Source organism: Cupressus sempervirens, chromosome 1 (genome assembly GCF_028749045.1).
Source record: "Cupressus sempervirens isolate cs-2001-9-10 chromosome 1, ASM2874904v1, whole genome shotgun sequence".
Classification (NCBI taxonomy): Eukaryota; Viridiplantae; Streptophyta; class Pinopsida; order Cupressales; family Cupressaceae; genus Cupressus; species Cupressus sempervirens.
Genome location: NC_143118.1, coordinates 224,935,524 through 224,957,484, shown reverse-complemented (window position 1 = coordinate 224,957,484; position 21,961 = coordinate 224,935,524).

The following is a 21,961-nucleotide window of genomic DNA, read 5'->3' as shown; positions in this document are numbered from 1 at the left end:
TACACTAAATAGCATATGCATGTGATAAACATAGTAAAATGTATTTCTAACAAAGAAGAACAAACCTTTTTTTCATATATCAGTAGTTTGTCTCAATTGTGATGACAAGTTCAATGGAATGTCGTTAGAATGAGAGAATTTCCCTCACATATCTATTGTAAGTACAATGGATAAAAATGACACAAAGCTTTCATACCCACAAAATTGTTGTCACATATCATCACCATTGTGACATCAGTTGTAATAGTCTCCTATGGAAATTGACAATGTGACAATGACCTATTGGCCTTGGCTTCTACAAAATTGGAATAGATTTTTGCATGATACATATGACAAACAAGCTTGTCGTCACAATCTATGATGTAAAAAGTGCGATCTCTATTTGATGGGAAGTAATTTTTGGTTTTGTCACTTCAACGATAGTAGAACATCACAATTGTGATGGCCTTCCATCACAATTCAGGTCCAAATGTAGTAGTGCCAAGAAGTCTCAAAATGCAAGCTAGGGATATACTTGATGAGAAGGGAGCCACCTAGGGGGTATCTAGACAAAGACTCAAACATAATGCAATGAGATTATATCCAAATTAGAACTCTGAGAGGAAGACTAAAATTTTGCAACAACGGTCATATCTATTTGATGTATTGTGTGATCTTACATGTGAAATATCTTTTGGATCAGAGTATAGGTTAATGAAGTTAAGGAACAATGAGATTTCAAGTACTTGTATTTGGAAAAAGAAGTTGTTGACACACACTTTTATTATCCAGAAAGGATATGTAGTGCCTGCCCCAATTCACATTTTTGTTATCAGTGCCAAACTCTTTCTTGGAGTATTTTCTATTAATAAAGTCTAATTAAAATATTTAATTAATGATTTAATTAAATGGAAAATTATTATGATATTTTAATATTTAATTTTATTTAATTAATTGGAAAATTAATTAAATAAAAAGAATTAATTTGGAGATAAAAGTTATAAGTTTAAATTTGGAATGTGATAATATTTATTTAATTTAATATATTTAGAGTTCATTTTTAAATAAATGCTAAATAATATTATTATTTAAGTTAATAAATATTTTATCAATTAAGTTTTGAAAATAAATTTAAAAATGGAAAAGAAATTAATTTATTTATAATTTCATGATAAGTGCATGAGATTTAAAATTAATAAATTAATTTTAAAAGGAGTCAAGTGAATATTAAATAAAGAAAATAAATTAAATAAATTAATGTGCATTCACATAGGAGTATGCAAGCTCTTGGGAGTTGTCATGTTGACAACATAGGAGTTTGCACTCTAATTATGCACATGTTGTCTACACTTAGGAGTTAGCGCATTATTGAGGACATGATGTCTACAACATTCTAGACACCTCATCATGTTTATCTTCTTATCGTGAAAGTTATGTACTTAGTTGTCATGCTTATCTCCTAGTTCTTTCTAGACACATTCTAGATGCATCTTAGAGGCCTTTATATACAGGCTCTCTTAGTATGCTTCCACATCCTCATATGCTTCTACAAGCACTCCTAGTCACTTGGGTTCAGTTGGTTTGGCTCTGAAAGGAACTGTGAATATTGGAGAAGGTTATGAGAGGAGGAGTATCTCTATAGTTTATGAGGCATAGTGAATTAGCATTAGTGTCCAGGTAGGCACTTGTGATTATTTTGCATATTTTGTTATGCTCTCTCTCATCCTGTCTTAATCGTGTTTGCTAAATGACTATTAGAATATATTTGGACTGTATGCTCAGTTTATAATCGATCTGCATTGTGTTCATAGGAGCGATTCAAACATATTAAAATATGACATATTGACTATGCAAAATAAAATTTTATCAAGATGGTATTTAGAAGTCTGCAGGTGGTTGTTTTATATGCAAGTTACTTACTATTGTCTAGACTTTCTGAAAATAATGAAATTTAGGGTGTTCCTTCTTAGCATTGAGCTGACATATGTGATGTCATTAACAAACTGTTCTCCTTCTTGACATTGGGTATACTAGAAAAAAATAAGGTCAAATGATTAAATCAGACACACTATCAACACCAAAAAGTGATACTAGTATTTTGTCACGATGTTTATAGTCTCAATTGTGTGCTCTTCAAATTCTGGAAACTAGAAGTATTAATGGTCAATAATATTTGAAATTGACAAATCAAATGATAGAGAATTGAAAATAAGATGGTTACATATTAAGCCATGGATATATTTTATGCATCGATTGCTTTTAATGAAGTTTTATGTCTAGGGAAGATCAAATTGATAAGAAGGTGATCTCTAATCAAGCATGTGTGAATGAAAGTTTGTCTCAAAATTAACCAGTCTTAGTGCGGGGACTGTATATCCCAACTCCATTTTTGGATTGTATTAAGATTTGGGTAGGTTTGAGAGAAGCTAATTGCGCTCATACTCACTAGAGTGATTGAGAAGTTTATATCTTATTCAAAAGTTACACTTATTTTGGTACAGGTCTATCCAGAGATAACAAGGAGGCATATATTTAGTGATTGGGCTAGTGAGCACTTAGTAGGAGATAGTTGATTGGTTGGATCCATGGATTGGATTGAGGGACAATGAGTTGTTTTAAATGACGTAGAGTGGTTGGTGGCACACAATTGGTTTGTGCACTCTAATTGATCATAGTGTGTATCAGATCAAAGGGAATGATCCTTAGGAAGCCTATTTCATATGGGTGAAAATAACTTGTGAAGTCCTCATCTTTTATAGAATGAAGACCACCATACCATCTCTGCATCAATAATAGATGTCGATAGGGTAGTATTGTCTCTTAGAACTCAAAGGAGAAAAGCTTGTGCAATATCAACAATAGTCACCCAAGATTACCAACAGCATCCCTTAATGTTGTAGGAAATCCAAATCCCATTACTAATAACACCATGGTCAGACTGTTTATAAACTCACCACGATCTTCAATATGGCCACCACAGTCACCACTAGCACCATAGTCATTGTAGTGATCTCCTGAAGAAGGCAATCCTCGACCTCCATGGGCCAGTTTAACCCTTAATTTATGCCCACCAAAAGAATATCCATCATGACTGCGAATTGCATCTTTCACATTTTGGGCATCCTTAAAATCTATAACCAGGAGGTTGAGGCGGGATTCTAAGATCAATGTTAACTATGGATCCATATTTATAAAAGGTCTTCAAATTCCCATTCTCGAATATCACCAAATTTTTTCGTACCCATCTCTACCAAGTGTGCTCGTAATGACCTTGGAATTGGTGGGGAGCATGAAATGTCTGAGTATCTACTAGAAATGGCTGGGCATTCTTATCTACACGAGTTGAACCAACCTAGAGCCCTGGATTCTCATGCTTAGAATGGGCTCTCACTGTACTCCTCTAGTGGTTTGACATCAAGTGAATTAAATAGCCTGGGAGGTTCTTTTACATCGAGTCTGAAGATTCTATTCACCCAAAACAAAGCTTAAATAGAGCTCAGCTAGCACTTAAAAAATAAAGGCCAAGGAAGACCATGGACTGTTCCATATGACTACCACATGACCCCTTTACTCATGAGCACAACTTAATATAGCCTATGTGTGATTTTTAAATTGCTCAATTGTAATTCATTTTAAAATATTTTTAGTATGGTCATTTGGTAAGATTTAATATTGTTATAAAGTTTTAGGTTTTAGTTGGTAATAGATATAGTTATAACAATATATGATATTTAATAAATATCATATGATATTTAATTGTTAGTTGTTAGTTTATTAAAATCAAATTACATCTAATATAATTCATTAAATTTAAGTTGTATTTGGTTTAAATAATTAACTATCAACATTAATAAGTTGGGATTGTTAAGTGAAACTATTAATTATTAATGTTGGTAAAAATTTAATCAACAAATAATTAATATATGAAGAATAAGGATTGATAAATTATATTAATTTAATTAATATGATAATTTTAATTAGATAAAACAATATCAGGAGTTAGGAGGTGAAATGTTGAACTAATCATTAGATAATCATATTGAGTCATTATTTTAGCGATTCAAACAATAGTTATCCTTATATCACAGAATATAGTTGATTTTTAATTATTGTTAGATATTGACTGATATTCATTGAGTTATTAATATAGTCATGTAATTATTAATTAATTTAATTAATTGCAAAAATTAATTAAATTTAATTAATAATCAAGTTATGCAATGGGGTTTAATTTGAATGAAATTGTAAATTATTTATTTGAGAATTGAAAGGTATTATTCTATTAATTTGAATAAGCAATTACCTTTGATTACTATTCAAATCTATTATGGGTAATTTCACCCACCATTTAAAATAAGAATAAGATTTACTTGTAGGGTGAACCAAGTATCCCTTTACCTAAAATACACTTTAAATTGGAAATGGGAGTTATGAATGATTAATAGGTAACTAGAAAATTTATTTCCTAATTAGAATTACAAACTTCTAGAAAATCTTAATTAAGATTTGTTAATGTACGAGTATATTTAGTAGAATTTGGATTTACCTTAAAAATGATGATAATGACTATAATAAAATCAAAGTAGTATTTAATGGAAGAACATTCATTATTATTATGATAATTGTTTATCCTTTGATTATTCTCAGGAAATTGATTTAATATAAATGGGAGACACTTCTTAGAACTAAGGGAGTTCTTATTAGTTATTAGTAACAATGATTTTAGAAGTCAATGGGAACTAGTTTAATGATTTAGATAAGTAAGCAATTATCTTTTGATTATTTTAGAAAATTGTTTTAAAATAATAGAGGGATAATTATATGTTGACTTGGTGATTAAACAAAGAATCTTATACACTTGAAGTATACTTGAAACAAAATCTAAAACCTCATGTTTGGCTTAACCATGTGATTGCAAAAGAAAACTAAAACATGTGTTTGTATCTTGTTCCTTTATGATGTTTTTGTTTTGGGGTTTTGGGGTTGACTAGATTGTTGATGAGTCATAGGATGTTTACCAAAGGCTTGGGGATTGTGAGATGTGATGTCATGTTGATGTTAATCTCGAACTTTTTAAGACCCAACCATGGTAAGGTGATCGTATGCTCTATGAGATGTTGTATTTATTGTTCATTGATTCTCATCAATCTTCTTGTGTGAAGTTGAGGTGTATGATTATGATATACTTGACTTAACCATTTTTGAATCATCAATCAATCATACTTGGATTACTTTTCAGTCACATTGATGGGACTAAAGTGTTGATTTATTCTTGATGTTGTCATGTTGTGGCATGTTTGACTTGACCATTTTGGAGTCTTCGATCAGTATTATTTTCTTTGAGAAGCCTTTTTGGTTGCTTGTTGAGAACCGATGGATGTTGTGATTTATCATTGAAATAGATATTGAGATTTATTTTGGAATACTATACGGTTTCTCAATGAGGACCGATGGATATTGTGATTATCACTGATACCTTCAGTTGCCAATAGAGAATTGTTGTGGTCATGATTATCAATGGATGCTTTTCAGTTGCTCATGGAGATTTGATGTTCTTATTGTGGATTATCTTTTGGTATTTTTTTCCAGTTGCTTGTTCAGGACTGAGGTGATTTTGTGATTTATGATTCCTTGAGCCTAGGGTAGGTTATCTACTTGTAGTGTCAAGAAGTGGCTTACAATGGGGGTTGGGGTCCTAAGTGGTTGCTAGGGTAACTCATTGTAAGTTATTTAATAAGAGAAAACATTTACACTAAATGGGGATTAAAATGAACCTAATAAGATAATTGTATGTTCTTGCCCATGCCTCGAGTGCTAGTACAGACTAGGATGGGAGTAGAGAGAACACTTGGTTGCAACCTTGCATTTCGTAGTCTACCTCATCAGTACAATAGGATACTAGTGGCCGCATAGGGATCACTAGGGAGTCAAGGTCTATTGAGAGACTACCAAGGTAACTCTAGTGTGATTCATGTGATGACACTTTCCTGCTTACATAGTAGGTTTCCTACATGTCTTCTTGTGCCTCTGGGATTAGATGTTAGTTTATGTTGGAACCTTTGAGTTAGTATACTTTTAGGATTTCCTAGACTTAGAGAGTAATTATGTTATGTGATTTTTTATCTTGTGTTATGTGATTTGATATCCTGTTTGGGACTTGAGACTATCTCTTCAACATGGTTGGAGTGGTCCATTTAGGTTCCATGCGATCGGGTGGTAGTGCTTTTTCACTCTTACCATTTGAGATTTGTCTGTAGACACTATGGTTGGAGCACTCTTTGTTGGTATTTATCTTCATTCTATTCTTGGATCTTATGATGGATCTTATTTACTAGTATGTTTCTTTATATTGATGATTAGCATGTGATAGATGATGTTGTCTAATTTGTAGGATCATCTTATGCTTAATTTTTGCATGTTAGATTTATTTCTGCATATGTTGTAGTATGTCTTAGGAGTGAGATTCCTACTATGATAATACCGATGATCTCTTCGGTAGCTTGGGATGTTACGCACGGAGAGATTGCTAGAGCCCACGATGGTCTAATGATGCTATTGATAGTTGGAAAGAACTGCACACTTAGTTAGTTATCTTTTACGATGGTTTTTATACCTTTATTGATGGATGGATGTATCATGTATGTTATTGGTTTCATTTACTTTATTGCAATTGTATCATGGATTTGATGAGGATGATGTATTTTTATTCCTGCATATGTATATTCTTTTAAGCCTTTCATACCTGGTGACATGTACAGTGGATGATTGAGCATTCTAAATTTAATTTCCAAGAGGCATTTGGAACAAATGTATATTATGGACATTGGACTTTATTATTCTTTCATGTAGATGTGGTAGTTGTTAGACTTAGTATTAATTAGATTAAATGTGACTCAAGATCTTGGGATCCTTAAGGAATGTAACCTGTTATGTATGCTTATAGTTGATTGTATGTTATTACTTATGCTACTATGTGCTAGATGTGAATGAGTTATCTTTCATGTTTAAAAAAAAAAAAATGTTTGGAAAACTTAGTAAAAATTTAGGTTAACTCTTTTGGATCCCTTGGCAAGGCATTACAAGATAGTACTAAATTTGTTTGGACAATGGGTCCTTTTGTCTTTCTTTCATATCCTAACAAGGTTAGAATATCCTAACAGGGATTCAAAGCCTCATAAAAGGGACTCATATGTATTGATTGTATTTTTTTGACTACTAATAGAGTCCATCCTCTCATAATAAAATTTTATATTAGTACATAATTTTGTGTGTACCATCCACACTAGGTTTTTCCTCTGATCAACAATTTCCCTAATTAACAAATATGGTGTTAATGTCTATAATTTTATTTCTATGGTTTTTGCGTCTATTATTTACATGTTAAAGAATTAATAAAGATATTGAGAGTTATTCTAATTGCATAGTTAATTCACCTCCCCCCCCCCTCTCTCAATTATCTTGGTGGACTTTACTTTCTAATTGTGTTGTGTTAACTTGAGAATATGGTTGAGAGGCTTACCATATCTATACAAACCTAAGTATTCTATGTGCAAACAATGTAAACTTAGTAAGATGACTACTATTGATCTTAGAATGGTTTTTACTAGTGAGTGTCTACACTCTTAAGTTATTTACTTAGTTCATGCCAAACAAGTAGTATATGTCAAGCACAATAAAGAGCATGTTGAGTGAATAGTGAATGACAAGTCACTCATATGCTGAGTCACTCGAGTGCCAAGCAGACAATATATGCCAAGTGATTCAGGATCTGAGTAAGCAGCGCATGCTGAGTCATTTAGATGCCAAGTCATTTAGATGCTGAGTCATAGTATAGAGATTAGTAAATGCCAAACATCAAAGACTTCAAATGCTAAGTAACACAGCCTTTTCATAGTTGTTTGTATTGGCACAAACTACTATGTAAACCATTGTCGAGCCAACTTAAATATTGAATTATGATATTTTAGTGATAAGGACAAATCTTAAGTTGGAATTCCTATGAAGTGCATGCATCTAATTAGGTAAAGAGAAGGTTTAAGCAACAAAATGGATGAATTATAGCCATTTATTCATACCTAACCTTAAGTCACCTAGGTCTTCTTAAGAAGGAAAAACCCTAAACTTCTCATGTGTGTGGAAGGAGTGAAGAGAGAATTTTTCATGTGAAAATAGAGTATTCATGGTGGCTTGAATTGAAATTACATTGTAGAATTAGTTAAAGGAGAATAGAGGAAGGAAACAGTGAACAATAGAGAGACATCTGATAAAGAAGGATAAAAAAATACATCAGTTTAGAGGTGATATGTTATCAAGAAATAAAGTGCTAACCATAGGACCAATGCTGAGACATTCTAATAGGTGAATTAGTTAAATCTCTTAATAGAGTAGTCTTAATAAGTTGTATTGAAATCCTCTAACAAGGTGCTTAATTTATTTTGAGTTAAAGTCCTTTAACAAGGCACACTTTTAACAGGGTGTTGAAATCCTTTAACAGGGTAAGAGCTAATAGTTTTTGTAAGCCTTTAATAGGGTATAGCTTTCATAGGGTAGATCATGTCTCATGATCAAACATCATTTCCTTCATTGGATACACTTTATTAATGCAGCAATGAAGATTTATGGGTGTTATCCGCACCCCAGTTTTACCTTCTCATTGGAGGGTCTCTAGGTAATCATATCTGGTTTCATATATGTGTGAGTGCTTATTTGATTACATGATATTTTAGTTTACTTATTGAATATATGAGATGGATGTGTGGAGAATTTTTTATGGGTCAAAGTTTAAAGTATTCATTCACACCCCCCAAAAGTTTACCTTTTCTATTGTAATTCCAACAACTACATCTAGCTTTTTAAGAAAACAACATTCAACTTATTATATTTGGGAGTTAGTTCATTACAAATTTTGTGGTCCAATGAGAGTTGAGAGATACTACATGGAGATATGTAATTAATATTATTTATTGATGATTATTCTAGAATGATGGCAATGATGCTTTTGAAGTTGAAATCTAATTCTTTTCAAATGTTCAAATGGTATCAAGCTAGAGTTGAAAAAGAAATTGGTAAATAATTAAAGTGGCTAAGATTTGATTCAGGTGGTGAGTTTATATCTGATGAATACACTAAATTTTTTATTTAGAATGGAATCAAGAGAAAACTATTTGCACTAAGGACACCACAATAGAATGGGATTTTTGAAAGAAGAAATAGATCAATTATTGATTATGCTAGAATATTGTAATTGAAAAGGGATTTGCACAAATGTTCTTGAGAGAATCCATAAGCACTGTAGTATATACTCTCAACCAAGTTTAGTTGAAGAAAGGAACCAAAAAGATACCATATGAACTCTTGTATGGTCATACACTAAATGTGAGTATTTCAAAATATTTGGAAGTAGGTGTTATATTTTCAAAGATGTCAAGAATGGTAAATTTGATTGAAAAGGTGATGAAGGCATATTACTAGGTTAATCTACTAAGAATAGAACTTACAAATATTTGAATAATGTAATCAACACAATAATTGAAAGTGCAAATGTGAGAATTGATGATTTTACAAATAAGAATGATGAGGAGAGAAAAAAGGAACCTTATCTTATTGCCAAATATATATATATAAAGGTGAACTTGATACTATACTCAAGACACAAAAAAGAGCTACTAAGCATCAACCTACATTACCCAAGCCACATACAAAATAATTTGAGCAAAATTTTGAGCCCCAACTGAATAATAATAATGTTAGATATTAAAGAGTTGAACCTATCCTAGAAAATTCTATGGGAAGGAACTATTCACTTGAAAAAATCATTGGAGATAAGAGTTTTGGAGTCATGAAAAGAAGTAAGTTGTAAGATAACACTTTTTTTATTGCTGAGTTTGAGCCAAGAACTGTGAAAGTGCAATTGATAATGAAGATTGGATCACTTCTACGAATGAAGCATTAGATCAGATTGGGAATAAAATACATAAAAATTGATGCCTATACTTATAGACAATAATTTAATTGGAAATAAGTGGATTTTTAGGAATAAGCTGACTAATAATGGAAAAGTTACGAGGAACAAAGATTGATTATTTTACAAAGGTTATGCTCAAGAAGAAGGTATTGATTATGGTGAGACCTTTGCACCTATAGCAAGATTGAAAAGAATCACAACTCTATTGGCATATAAAACTTACAAGAAATTAAAGGTATACCAAATGGATGTTAAGTCTACATTCTTAAATGGAATACTAGAGGAAGAGGTATACAAACAACAACCTGAAGGATTTGTGGAACCAAATCAGAAGCACATGGTATGTAAATTAAACAAAGAACTATATGGACTGAAGAAAACACTAAGAATATGGTATGAAAGACTGATTTCATATTTGATCAAGATTAGATTTGTCAAAACAAGTTAGAATACTAACCTATACTTGAAGAGTGAAGCTAAAAACAAGGTACTCATTGCTGAAATATTTGTAGATGATGCAATATTTCTTACTATGCAAATCATTTGTTGATCAAATGAGCAAGGAGTTTGAGATTTCTCTATTTGGTTGGATTAAATTTTTCATTGGCTTGCAAGTTTATCAAATAAAAGATGGTATATATGTGACTTAGTTTAAGTGCATTAAAGATATTTTAAAAGTGCTTTCTATGGATGAGTCAAGGCCTAGATGAAAATCATTCACTAGATGAAAATCATATAAGGAAGACACTACTATTGAAGTGAATGAGACACAATGTAAATCAATAATTGGTAAGTTATAATATGTTGTGCATAATAGACCTGATATTGCACATGGAGTTGATATTGTTGTAAGAATTTCCTCTAATCCTAAGGAAATACACATGATATCAGTTAAAAGGATATTTAGATACATGAAAGCTAAAAAAGGTTATGGGTTGAAAATGTTGATGATAGAAAAAGTACAAGTGATGGAGCTTTATTTTTAGGAGAAAGATTGATTAGATGGTTAAGCAACCCCCCCTTGCCTTTTCATTAGGCATTTTCTTAGGTTTTATTAATTAGTTTTGTAACATTTCTTTTTAATTCTTGTTCATGGTGCTTCCTTTCTTAGTTTTTTTTACCCCATTTGTATTTTTATTTTTTATTTTTCTAGATTTGGAGTGTGTGTAATCCTTATTTTCTTGATACCTTTATCTTGTGAGTATATGCAAAAAAATCAACTTACATTATTTTATATCTCTTGCTTTCTCGTCATGATGATGGATCACATAGTGTGATTCGAAGCATTGATGGTAAAAATATCAACACAATCTAACCTAGAAGCTAAGCACCATAATTATCATGGATTATGGAAATCTGATCTCATAATAAATAGAAGTGTATATCATTTTCTACAACTAAAGATGATTATGTCATAGAAGCTATTAATTGTTCAAACATAGTTTGTATTAAGAAACTACTGGAAGGAAATCAAGAAGAAGTTATTGAGTCTATTAATATCTATTGTGACAACATAATTATAATAAATATAGCCTAGAATCCTATGATGCATGCAAAAACCAAGTACATATCTATCAAGTATCATTACTTGAAAGAGAAAGTACAAGAGAAGCAAGAAAAAATGGAGTTTGTGAAGTCTAAGGAGAAAATTGTAGATATATTCAAAAAGCCACTACCTAAGCATGCTTTTGAGTATCTAAAAGGTAATTTAGGGATCCTTCCCCTATCCAATATTGATTAAGAAAGGATGAATGTTGCAAACTAGGTGTAATAAGTTTAACACTTTCTCCCTAAGTCATTCAATACAAGAGAAAGAGTGGCTTCCAAGCATAATTGTCAATAAGACCTAGGCTTGATTAGCAAAACCCAAGTGTGATAAAGGGATGAAAATACAAACCTAAAGACTTGTCAAGGAATTACACTAACAAGGCTTCTTTCATGCAATGTTATATAATCAATTAGGGAAAAAGATGGTCTAAATGATGTATGCAAGATAACTATATATCTTAAGTGTACAAAAACAACCAAATATAGATCTAAACATAAGAAAATATTGAAGGATAAACCAAAGGATGAAGGAATCACCTTGAAATGTACTCGAAAGAGTAAATTTTTTGCTTGAAAAAATGGAAGATTTCGACCTATTTTTTAAATATCAAACTATGAGTTCTTGAATGAGATGAAAAATATAGAAATTGATTTTCTAGTTGAGGAGAAGAGAACTAGTTGACATGGTTGTAATCATTCTAGAAAAATTCCTGTAGTGTCACCATGTTCCCAGAGCACTGTAGAAAGTTTGACTTGACCTCTCTAGAAAGGTCCCAAGGATTAGTTTTCAGATCTAAAACCATCAATTAAATATTATATGATTTTGTAATATATCTAGTGTGTTTGTATGTCTATAAAGTGGTTTTCCTTATTCAAAAACCTTCTTTGGTGATTTCCACCTCTAGGTATGTGCAAGATCATAGCCAACCAAACTATGCTCTTAAGTGGCAATACAAAATAAAAAAATCAAGGTTATGTCATCTTGACATGCAATTTTCTACTAGTTATTAACTTTATATAAAAAAGTTGAGAGAAAAGAATCTCTAGAAAATTGAATCTAGTTTCTAAACTACTTGGACTTGTCTCAAAAAAAAAAAAAATTGATTGGTCAAATTTTTGAATTTTAATGCAATATTACAAAAAATTCAGAACAAAAATAACAAGTAGATGTATGTATGACCACCTTAATCAAAATTAAATGATAATATTTATTAATAATATTCTAGATATAATTAGTAGACTCATGCCTAGATGTGACACATATTTTTGGGTATTTTTATTCTAAATAAATAATAATTAATTAATATTTGACTTTAGTATTTTTGGAATTAAAAAACTCTCGTTTTTTACCACCTTAACTAATTCAAAACTCTGCAAAATTCAAATTTTCATTTTTTTTCCTTATAGTAGAAGAAACATAGAATGTAATGCATCTTTTGGATTTAAAAAATGTTGTACCATTTGAAAGTTCTAGTTGTTTTTCAAGTAGTGTGTCAGTCAACACTTTATACATAACTCCATTAGAAAATAAGTAATAATTACTTACTAAACTCATAATTTGACAAACTTTACATTTATGGACAGATAAGAACATTCTTAAGAAACCCTTTTCATTTCATCAAATTTTGGTGAAAAAGGTCATCAGCTACATGTTTAAAGTAAAAATCACATAAAAACAAGCCAAAAGTACATTTTTAGGATGTTTTTAAAGTTGACCATATAGGTTTGGAATCAAAAGATATAGTAGACCTTATAAAGATATTAATTGTTTTCATTTAGTATCAGGGTGGGCAAAATTTTCTTTGAAATTGTTTGAGATATTTTAGAACTGCAGATTTTTTAGATCGCCACTTTTTGGTACACCATGATCCTGCACATACCCCTCTACAAATAGCCATTAGGAAAGATATTGTGTGTGTATGTCCTAGATTGTAGATCTAGAATGTAAAATTTCTAAGAATGCTAAGAATCTAATCTATGAGTGAAACCCTAGCATATAAATTTGCATGTGTGTAATTTCATATAAAAAGTATAAAAGTGAAAAGAATAAAATATAAATATAGTATAGAAATCATACCAAGCCCCAAAGGTGAAAGTACTTTAACCATCTTTATGATCCCCTTGCATCTCCATGATTATATTTTGTGTGTGAATGCTTATTGTATTATGATAACCTTTCTTTACAATGAAGAATAAGAAATGTGGAACCCAAAAAATTATGTTTTTAGATGGCTATTGTTACTTTAAAAACTTGCTTTAGGATATAATATGGAGTCCTTAGGTTTAATTCCTAGACATTGTAAAGTTTATGATTTAGTTGAATCTTTTGAACATTTTTTTTCATTGTGATTTTTCTATCATGATTTGGTCAATTTTTTTAGGTAATCCTATTGTATGGAATTCAAAACCAAGTCTTTCCTGGAGTAAATTTTTAGCTAGATATGTTAAAGCTTTTGACTCTACACTTAAATATTTTTTGTCTATTCTTACATGTGAGATCTTATGGTTCCTTTGGAAAGTGAGAAATGAAGAGGTATTTCAGCAAAAAGATAGACGGTTTACTGAGTTTACTCTTAAACTCAAATATTTTTTCATTATGTTGCATGTGTCACTTTCTCTAGAAATTTCTATGGTTCAATTTATGATGCTAGTTAGGGATGACATACTACTTATTTATAAAGATGAGGTCAAGGCTTTCCAATATCTTTACTAATTCAAAGATATGATGGACCAAAATGATATTAATAAAATTGAAAGAATGATGGAAGATTTGTACATTTCCACTAGTACTCAACAACCTACTTTGGTTATCAATGATAGTGATGAGAATAACTTGAATAATGATTATGTTTTAGTAGGATAGAATGATGAACTATTTGATGCAAATTTCATACAAGCACTGAATTCAAATGATGGATGTGGCCCAACTGAAAATGAATAACATGTTTTGAAATTGATAATCAGCCATATATTTTTTTTGATAAACATTGTAAATATTATATCTTTCTAAATAAATTCTCAAGTTGATTAAATAGGTTTTCTACTCTATAAGTAATGTGTAATTGTGATCCTAGGTTTTAAAATTTGTTACTTTGATTAAATGGGTGGAATACTTAGTAATTCATGTATAGTGTTATCCTATAGTTTTAAATATGTTACTCTAAAAGTTTTTCTATGCTGAATAGTTTCAGTTGAACTTATTGTAATTAGTTTTTATACTATTCTAATTAAAAATAAAGAATAAGAAAATGTCCCTTTTCTTTCACCTTGCAACTTCCCTAAATTATATTGGGGTGTCCACATGTGCTTGCCTCTTTCTTTTTTCATGTGAAAATAAGGGTTTTGATTTCATTTTATAGTGAATTTCTAAGATTTTTGGAAATTACACCATGAAAGCCAATTGCAATGAGTGAGATTTTATTGGGAGAACAAAATAGGTCCAAGCCCAAAATCACTAGACCCTCTTTGGAATAGCTTGACCTAGGTAAACCTTTTCTATAATAGGTCAAACTCTTCAAAGAAGAGGTCAAGGTTAAACTCTTCTCTAGGAGGTCAGATACTTGGGTCCTGATGTTCTAGCTTTGAAGGTTGCAAACGTTTCAAGTGTAACATATGCAAGAATTTGATAGTTTAAGACTAAGTCAAGGAAGTAAGCCCTAAAAGGAGGAGGATGTTTGGAGGTTATATCCTACCTTGGACTTATCAAGTCCTACCACAATTTCACCCATGAGAAATGAGAGGAAATTAGACAAAGTGTCTGCCCAAATTACAATCATGAGATGCAAACATGTCAAAGAGCAGCGAAAAGGTCATAAATTGAAGTGCTTCCAATTTGTGATGATACAACACTGACATGGATTCAACAATATATTTTGGACTTGGTAATGATATGAGAGAAATAATAGAGGATTATAAATATTAAAGTCATCAACTAATTATGGATTTCATCTAGAACCTCAAAAAATAGAACTTACACTAGCATCATAATTCTTGAGATGATTTTCCTAGTATTTGACTCATCATTTTGTCTTGAGCAATTTGATAAGTGCAACATGCTATATTATTATGACCATCCAAAATACATGATTTCTCATGTTCACATAAATTTTCAAAGTTGTTGCTAAGGCTTAACAATTCCTAGACCTATTATATAGCTTAATGTCTTAGGTCTTCTAGAAGTAAACTTCTTTCTTTTGTAAAGTTATGACTATCAACAATCACATCTTGGTTTATTTGGTAAATCTCATCACTAGACCTTCAATTATCACTAAGGGTTTTTTTTTTTATAATATTGAACCAAAATTAGCATTTCTTAATTCCTAAAATTTATAATCCAGAGTTTGAATGTGCCAAATTGGAATTCACATTTGGGTTTCATATTCCCAATTTGGCCAAACATGAGGATTTTTTATTCCACTTCAAAATATGGAATTGGCATTCAAAATTCCAACTCCTATTTCCTATAATCCACATTTCATAGACATTTTAGGTCCTGTGCTCTTCACTGCTTCATTTTCCAATGGCTCTTCACCACTATTTTCATCCTCTATAACTTCTTCCATTCTCATTGTCTAAATTTCCATGTGTCTACTGAGATCATTTTCACTAGAAGAGGTGTGTAAGAAGTGAACATTCTAAGAATGAAAGGTGAACATTTTGCACTAAGACTGACATTTTTTGAAGAATGACAAAGGTGAAAATTGAATGGTACCTTGAAAATGAGATTACAGGAGATGGTGCAAGAAATGTGTTGATAGTGCCATTGATTATGAGTAAATTTTTAATGAGCTCTTTCATGTCATATTTTAAAACCTTTGCTTCTAAACTTAAAACTTTAAGCACTTCGCCTATAAATTTAGACTCCAAGAGTTTATTTTTAATCTGATAAACCATAGTAAGTAGAAGTCTTAAGAATAGCTAATCAAGCAATGCTCCTAAGATTTTCATACTTGTTTTGTGTCCATTATGTGAGAATGATGTGGGGTACATGTTGAGATAAAAAAATATGGGAAGATATTTCTATGAAATTGTGTGCATTTATAAGTAGTTTTATAGAGAAATGAAGTCACAATGTTTATCTGAGGAGGTATTTGAGTTGGGTGATAGTAGGAGAGGGAGAGAGGGAGAGGAACAAAGTAGAGGTTTTAAAGAATGGCTTAACATCAATATTTTCTAGAAATGTTCTTTAATTCACAAGTATGTGTATTGGATTGTCTTCAAAGAAAGCAAAGGGTATTTCATTATAGAGAAAAGATAATAAATTAAAATAATTTTTAAAAAATAATTTAAATTACTGAAAAAAAAGTAATTCAAAAAATTAAAAATGAGAATAATTAATATATTAAAATTAATAAATACTTAAAAAAATTAAAAAGTTAATCTTATTCCAATTCCAATTATGTACAACCAAGCATAGAAAAAACATCTTCCCTATCAAATTTCAAGTGAATCAAGAAGATCCAATTGTATTCCCAAAACAAAAGTCTAGATTAACAAATCCTTCATTTTCTAATTCCAACTTGTTTCCCTAGATTCCAATCTCATTGATGAAGAAAACCTTAATTGTTTTCTATTGCTTGAAGGGTTTTGTAACACCCCACCAAGGGATCCAAAATTCGTGTGTTTTGAAAATGAACCTTCTAATTGTGATAAAGGTTTCTCTCTCTGTAAATCAGGAAACTAACAGTACATTCGCCTGGGAGAACTCTATGCTCACCAAAGTTAACTCTAAAATTAGCTTTTATTAATCTTTCTTTTTTGGCTTTTATTAATCTTTCTTTTTTATCTTTTCATGCACATTAAGTGAATTATTAAATAACTTTATTTAATTTTCACTTAACTTCTATTTTTAATTAATTTATTACTTTAATATCATGCAATATTTATGAATTAAAAACATCTTTATTAAGTCCACATGTTTTATCTGTTAATTAATTTTCTTCTATTTTTAACTCATGCACGCATCATGCAATCTAGAATCTTTTTGATGATTTAATATCTTTTTAACTTTTAATTTATTTTTAAAAAACTTTAATTGATAAAATATTTAATAACTTAAATAACAATAATACTTAGCATTTATTTAAAAATGAACTTTAAAAATGTTATTATTAAATTAAATAAATATTAACACATTCTAAATTGAAACTTATAGCTTTTTAACTTCCAATTTAATTCTTTTTATTTAATTAATTTCTCAATTAATTAAATATAATTAAATATTAAAATGTCATAGTAATTTTCCATTAAATTAAATCATTACCTAATCTTTTAATTAGACTTAATTAATAGAAAATACATCAAAGACTCATAAAACAACATACTAAAACCCATCATAGAAAACCACATACTAAATCAAACTAAAGGGTTATAATTATGAATTAATGTCATTCAACGCATTCAAAGGGTACTTGACTCAGATACGTGTCCTAATTTTCAATTAAGACAAATGGCTCAAAGGTTTAGGATTTGGACTTAAGAATTCATCTCCCCTCTCTTACCATTGAGATAATGTGATAGGGTATGCTCATCCTAGCAATTTAGGAAAGTGGATGCCTGGTACCTGCAACCTGCATAAAATTCATGCATGTACAAACACAATATTCTAAGCTAAACATGCAATGGCAGGAAGTGGTGCATCGTGTAGATCCCGACTAGCAGGTGACTACAACTCCCTTCCTTAACCACATTAGAAATGCCATACATAAATAAGACAAACATGCACACCATACACATGTAGTATGGGGTAAGTATCCATAAGAAACACATATTATAATCCATCTAACTTAAACATCATCAATAACTGAAATTACTGAATAATCATCATACATACATGAAATGTAGAGTACCAAGTAATCTCATCATATAATCATCTAAATCTAGAACAATATCTGAAAATCTGAGAGTAATGCTACTAAACATCAAGCATAAAACTAATCTAAAAGAGTTCATCAAAGATAACAGAAATGCAAACTAGGGGCAGGCACTACAGGTTTTTAGCCTTTTCAACCCTATCATTGAAAGTTTGTAATAATGATATACATATATATCAAACTATATTGGTTTGTGATTATAATTATTTTCTAATAATAATTATTTAGTTTATTATTTCATTGAAATTAATAAATATTTTTATTAAACTTATAGACATTTGGCAAAACTATCTATTGTATGCCCAAATAAAGGATTATATCTTTTATGAAAATGAGGAGAAATGTAAATAAAATCATTGGCCATAAAGGAAATAGTGACAAACACATGAGGACTCAACTCTAGAAATTCTACAAATGAAGACTAGAAAAGTTCATCACACAAGGCCATGTAGGACTATATAGGATCTTAGTGAATATTAAGAAGGATAATGTGGTATTCAAAAATATTTTTACAAATTCACTTTTCTAATAATACAACTTAATATTAAGGGGAAGATATACAAATGTATTCTTAAGAATCTTTTGTATTATATATTTAGTATAGATTCTTGATCCATTATCTATTTTAGATTTGATTTTTTTATGAACTTAAAATATATTAATTTATTAAAATATAATTTATTCATAATTTAGTAATTTAATTTTTTTCATCAAAATAAATACAAAATTTAGTAAAAGAATGCTAAAATTATTTATTTTAAAAAAAACACAAATATGAACCTAAATAATTGTAATAAAAACACATTTTATTTTCTTATTTGATATCAACTATTACTTTATTATAAAAGATTCTAAATATCTCTTAAATATATTAATAATTATAGTGTTTAATTTAGAATTATATTATTTATTTTAATAATTTTAAATTTTAAATTTTGTATGATAAGTTTTTTTTTTAACAATTTAACTTTATATTTAAAATATATAAATACAAATTTTTATAATATATATCCAAATTATATCTATCGTTTAAAAGAATATACAATAATTAAAATATTTTTTTTAATAATAAACGGTGTGTGTGTGTGTGTGTGTGTGTGTGTGTGTGTGTGTGTGTGTGTGTGTGTGTGTGTGTGTGTGCGTGCGTGCGTGCGCGTGCGCGTGTGCGTGTGTGTGTGTGTGTGAGATATTAAATTATTTTTATCTAAGATATTAGAAAAAAGTTTAAAAGATTTTTTAAAAATACAATTTATTTAAATGACAATTTGATAATAAGTTCATTTGTTTGAAAAATAACTATAATATATTTCTAGTTCATAACAAATATTTATGTGAAAATATTAATATTCTTGAGTGAATCTAAAAATGCCTAACACTATAATGATAAAATTCATATAATACAAAGACCTATCAGAATTGGCTTATAAATTATGCAATAAAACAATTAATTGTTATTTGTTAAATAATTTAACACTTAAATATTTAGCTCACATAAAATTGATTATTATAAGTTCTTGATGTAGACACCTAAAAACCTTTAGAAAATAAAGTATTTTTATTTTCTGAAAAATTTCTGATGACATCATCATTTATTAATTAATTAATTTATTTATTTTTATGCCATTAAACCCCTTTATCTTAATTAAAAATATTTAATTAAGGAATCCCTCCCAAAAATGTTTAAATCTTATTTAAACATTATTTCCTTATTTATTAATTATTTAATTAATAAATTGACCAAAAACCCCAAAATAAATAAAAAAATTATTTTTTGCCCAAAACTTGGCCAATTTCTTTAAGACCACTAACCTCTTCCAAAATCTTCTAATCCTTCTTTAATTTTAATTAAAGGCTAATCCCATCATTTCCTACCCCTAATCCCAACTCAAAATATTTAATTAAGAGTAAATATTAATCCTCATGTTTATTAAAAAAGTTTTAATAAATATCTCCTCAACCCAAACCCTTGAAATAAATAAAACTTTATTTATTTCCTAAAAATCTAATTTATCCTCATCCTAAGAAGTTCTAGACTCTTCTAGAAAGTCTTCATCCTCATCCTAGGAAATTCTAGACTATTCTAGAAAGTCTTTATCCTCATCCAAAGTCTAGACTCTTCTAAAAGATGTCTTTAAACCTAATCCTAATCCCCTCCTAACCTTGTCACATTCCCTAAACATGGGTTAAAACTTACTAACCCAAGCCAAAGTTAACAAATATCTCCTCCTTCACCCACCCTCATTAAATGCCATCCACTTGGTTATCCCTAAGCTAATCCTAAACCATCCTAATCCATCCTCTAATCATTTGCACAAGCCTAAGCAAGCTTAAAACCCTCCTAATCAAGCCCAAGTCAAAATTGCTCTCATCTCCCTCAAAATATCTCAACCATAAAACTGTATGAAGCCCACTACGCCATAAATGACTCTTCCAAAGCCCTTTTATTGCTCTTACAAGTCATTATGAGGGTCTTTATGAAGATTTTATCCCTTGAGCCTCCTTTTTTGACTCATCCTTCCCCTTTCCTCCATCCTCTCACCATGTGACATGTGTCACTCCTTGATTGGTTGTATGGAAGCACAATCCATGTGCTCTCCTCTCATGCAATCTGAGCCCTCCATGAGATTTTTCCCATCCTTGCATCTTAGCCCTCAATCCCTCAAGCCTCTTGCCTATAAATTGGATCCTTCCCCTTTGCAAAATAACACAATCCATGAAGTAAAGTCATAATGCCATTTTAAGAAGCCATTTTACATCAAAACCATACACTCACACCCAAATTCCAACTCCATTTGAAGCCACTTTTGAAGCATAAGCTTGAGCATACATCCTATCTATTTAGACAAAGCCACTCAACAAGAGAGCTTCTTATTGAGAGAGTCCATTAATGGCTCATATTCTCAATTGAGAGCTCATCTTAGTCTATCTTGAAGTTTATGAATTTTGTTTACTTTGTAGAAGCTTTATTTAAATTTGGTTTCTATTAGCATACTAACATTGCTCATATACACTTGATAAATTATTTAATTAATACATTGAATTGTAAATTGTGACCAAGTAATTTTATGATTATTATATATAATTATAAATCATGACAATAATTTCAAATTAAGCACTCATGTTGTAATTGTGAGCAAGAGAAGGTAACTTTTGGAAGGTACCAAAAGAGTGAAAAAGCTCACATTAGAAGAATGAAGTGCATACATTTTAAATTTTAGTAAAGAAAGCATGAAATGATTTCATCAATGGTTATTATATATTATATTTAAAAGTATTAAAAATATGAAAAGCTATAATACATAGTTAGAAGGAATCATTTTTCAAATATTTGGAGAATGTCTTTGCTCACCAAAAAGGTGTAAAATTTTATATTAAGAGTCTCTCATTGTTAGGAAAGATCCTACAACAAAACCATAAATTGTAAGTCTCTCATGTAAGAAGTTGAATCTACTTAGAATATAACATATAATAATAATTAATTGAAAAAAAAATCCTTGTACTATTGTCTGTAGTGGAAGTTCATCAACAATTACGTCAGAAAAATCATGAAGTTGAAGAAGAATTTTAAAATTGTACTCTTAGAAGAAAAAATTGTTTC